The sequence below is a fragment of the Solanum lycopersicum genome, chromosome 11 (genome assembly GCF_036512215.1).
Source record: "Solanum lycopersicum chromosome 11, SLM_r2.1".
NCBI lineage: Eukaryota > Viridiplantae > Streptophyta > Magnoliopsida > Solanales > Solanaceae > Solanum > Solanum lycopersicum.
Window position 1 is genome coordinate 24,614,592 of NC_090810.1, and position 3,796 is coordinate 24,618,387.

General features: G+C 32.0%; 1 pseudogene; it reads right to left on the minus strand.

The window, feature by feature from the left end:
- Positions 1-824: 824 nt before the first annotated feature.
- On the minus strand, positions 825-2,123 carry LOC101262072 (elongation factor 1-gamma 2-like; annotated as a pseudogene).
- Positions 2,124-3,796: the final 1,673 nt, after the last annotated feature.

The following is a 3,796-nucleotide window of genomic DNA, read 5'->3' on the forward strand; positions in this document are numbered from 1 at the left end:
TATTCTACTTACATTCGTTTATCCTTTCTAAAGAACCAACAACTATTGTAATTGATAGCAGATACTTTGAATTAGTTGAAATGGGAAAATACATAGACTACCCATGGGGTAAAAAGACTTTCGACTTTCTAATTCTATATTTGCACACCAAGATTAAACACGATGGAAAATATTTCAGGCTATATAGTTTCCCACTTGCTTTGCAAGTATAGCTTTATTAATGTTGTTTGAATGTTGATGAGGAAATTGTTGTCAAAATATCTGATCACATTCTCAGGATACACAACTGGAAGACAAAAAAGAATTTTCATCTCCTAAATTATTTTGGTAAGGGAATGTTTAGAGACGACAACGATCTGGTATGCATTGTTTATATATATATATATATATATATATATATATATATATATATATATATATATATACCTATAAGTATGTGAATTGTATAAAGATAAGCTTATGAATATATCTATAAGCTTACATATAAGTTTGTGCAATGTATTTATATTTGTAATTTTTTCACTTTATAATTTTGTGAATTGTCTATCTATAAACTTTCACATTTGACTAAGATAACTTTTTATATAATGTTCATTTAGACATTATTATTAAATTCTGAGTAGGACAGTGCAAAAGCCGTGTAAACAGACCTTTTCCCCTATATCTTTATATGCAAGCAAAAGTTTGAATATAAAATTTTCTGCGCAGACTGGTAATTCTTCATAGATCCATTCAATAAAAAGATTCAACTCTTCAAAAAAGAGCAGATCTTTGGATCCTTCCATCAGACAGATTGTAGGATAAAATAAATTTAAAAAGTGATACTAAACATGCACTTCAAGAAAAGCTCTCAACTTATAATAAGAACAGAGGGTAACGTAACAGAAAAAACTAATACATTTAACGGCAACCTCATAAAAGTTATTCTTGGTATTAGAGCAAAGCCTCTTCCAATCAATCATCCAGAAATCTTACTTGGAGGCAAGAGATCAAGAGGATTCTTTGCCTTAGGCTTGGGTGTTGTTTCCTTCTCTACAAGACTTGGTTCTTCCTTATTGACCTCCTTTGTTGGCTCCTCATTAGCCTTGGTTTTTTCAAGTTGTGTGGGCTTCTTGGATTGCACATCTAGGATAGATTTCGCTTGTTTCACTTTACCCAATATCTTGCTAAAGTTTTGCTGATTAACCACAGTCCAGAAATATCTCTCTACATGTGGGATTTCCTTGGTAAAGCTCTTGGTCATTATCATCCTAAAAACAATGCTCAAGTTGCAGACAACAATGTTGTCAGCCAACGTGATTAAATGCTCAACCAAGTATTTGGTAGATGCAAGATGGGTGTTCAAAGCACCAAGTGCTCTCTTCAATGCAGATACCGCAGCTTCCTCAGACTTTTTGCAAAATAAGAAGAAATTCAGTTGTGTTATGTGTTTTTAATGGTTCAAAAAAAATTAATAATGTATAGTAAGATACATACCACAGGGATGCACACACGAAAGGCAAGGCATGGTTACAACCATTGTCTAATGTTTGCATCAACTTTAGTGGTAGAAAAATCATCTATTGTTCAATTTGCGCCTATCAAAGAGAAAATGGACATAAAGAGAGGAATAAGAATTTCACAAATGAAAATATAACTGCGAAATGAATGAAACCAAGAAACCAAATAAACTTGAAATACTTACATATTCAAACAATGAAGAGCCAAAAGAGGATTGTTGTGCATTAATTTGGTAACTACGAGAATTTGTAAAGTCAGTGTCAAAACTATATTTTGCTATATGATGAGAGCTCAAATGAAAGAAAATGAGACATGGCCTCACCGTAGAGTGTGATAACATTGCTTTCAAAAATAGATCCATCGGGTGTTTTAAGCACAGGAACCTGAAGAACGGAAACAACTCGTTGTGACTAGCAAAATCTTGTCAAGTACATGAAACAATGTATATTAAGAAGAATAACATACCTTTCCAATTGGGTTCATCTTAAGAAACTAAGGTGTGTTGTTTGATACACCCATCTGGAAATCCTTTGGAACTTCAACCTTTACCCTGCGTACTCAGTTGCAATGAGTGCGTTTGAGGCATTTTTGTTGTTATTTGTTGAGTGCAAAATTTGCAACATGCATAGTGAAGACAATTTAAATGCTAGTACATCAGTTAAGATATAAAATTGGGCATATCATCAAGCATTGGTTATCACCACACTTGAATCATAATGTCTCATTTTATGTCACTCAATGAATTTAGTGTTGCCTTTCTAAATCAAAGAGAGTTTGGAAGAAACCAATTGATTCTAGATGAGTTAGGACTCGAAATTGAACACTAAAATATGTTCGATTTCTAGACCCCAATTAGGGCAATGCGCCCCAAAGTACTCTCCTAGTACTTTTGGGGCTGGCGCGACACGCCACTAATTTCTATTGGAACAGACACGTTTGAAAATCAACTTGCAACATCTCCATTATAATAACTTAAATTCAAAATACTGCAGAAATGTATTTTCTTTTCAACTTCCAAGCAAAGAGTTCACCACACTAACAATGTGAAGCCAAAGATCAATCATGCCTTGGCTCTACTCACTAATTGAGTGATTGATACATGTAGACAACTTTCAGAGAAGAGAAACTTAAATAGCAATAGATCGCAAATTCAGCAAAAATAATTAATCGACTTACTAATAAAAACTATCAGATATACCCATTTGAACATGTCAAAATAAAGTAGAATTACAAACCTACAACCAGGAAAAATGAAATATACTGACAGATTCAGAAATCAACAATAAACATGAAATCTTTCGTTATAAATTCCTCATATATTAAATCTCAGATTTATTTTTTACATTAAAAACAAAAAAGAAACGCTAAGCAACTTACCAGAGACATGGCCACGGTTGAAACATGTTCACCCTTCACCAAAGGTAAGGAGAGAGGTTCACCAAGTGTGTAAGCGGCGGTGAGAATTAAAACAAAGGAACAGGTGGGCCTCTTTTTATTTTTCTTTTACTTTTTTATTTTTAATATTAATAAAAGGACTAAATTAATTACATTTTTCGTAATTGTCTGGACAATTATTGAAGTCGTTCAGACAACTGTTGTCTAGGAAAACCACCCTAAATTATTCTATTTGGTTTTAATGGATAACTATGTCCTTTAATTTTGAGTGTGCAGAAGTAGACACTTAAACTTGTATAAAATTGAACAATTAGACACAAGTCCTACATGACATTAATATACGTCGGATGCCACGTAGGACACAAAATTTCGATGTAAGGTGTCATGCAGGACGAGTGTGTCTATTTATTCAATTATATACAAATTTAAGTTTTACTTGTGCATACCCAAAATTAAAAGTCATAGTTATCAACTGACACTAAGTTAAGAATTATGTTCATATATTATGTCTACTATAATTTTTTTAAAAGGGGTCACATGGAGTCATGGACCCATATAATATAAAAAAAATAAAAGAGAAAAATTGTATAAAATAACAAACTATTAATTCAAATTAATTGTTGTAATCACAGTTTCATTTAATTCTAATATGTAGCAAACATCGCCTCTCTCACTTTGTACAATATAAATATATAAATTGCATTTATGTTTGTATAAAACGAGAGAAAACTATATATACAAATACAAATGCATATATTTTCATCATATATTATACAAAAACAGATATTTCGCTACCATTTCTCTTTTGTCTTTCTCTCTTTCTCGCTTTCTCGCTTTATAAAACCACAAATTATACATGTATAAAGCGAGAGAGATTTGATATACAAATGTTTTATTTCGA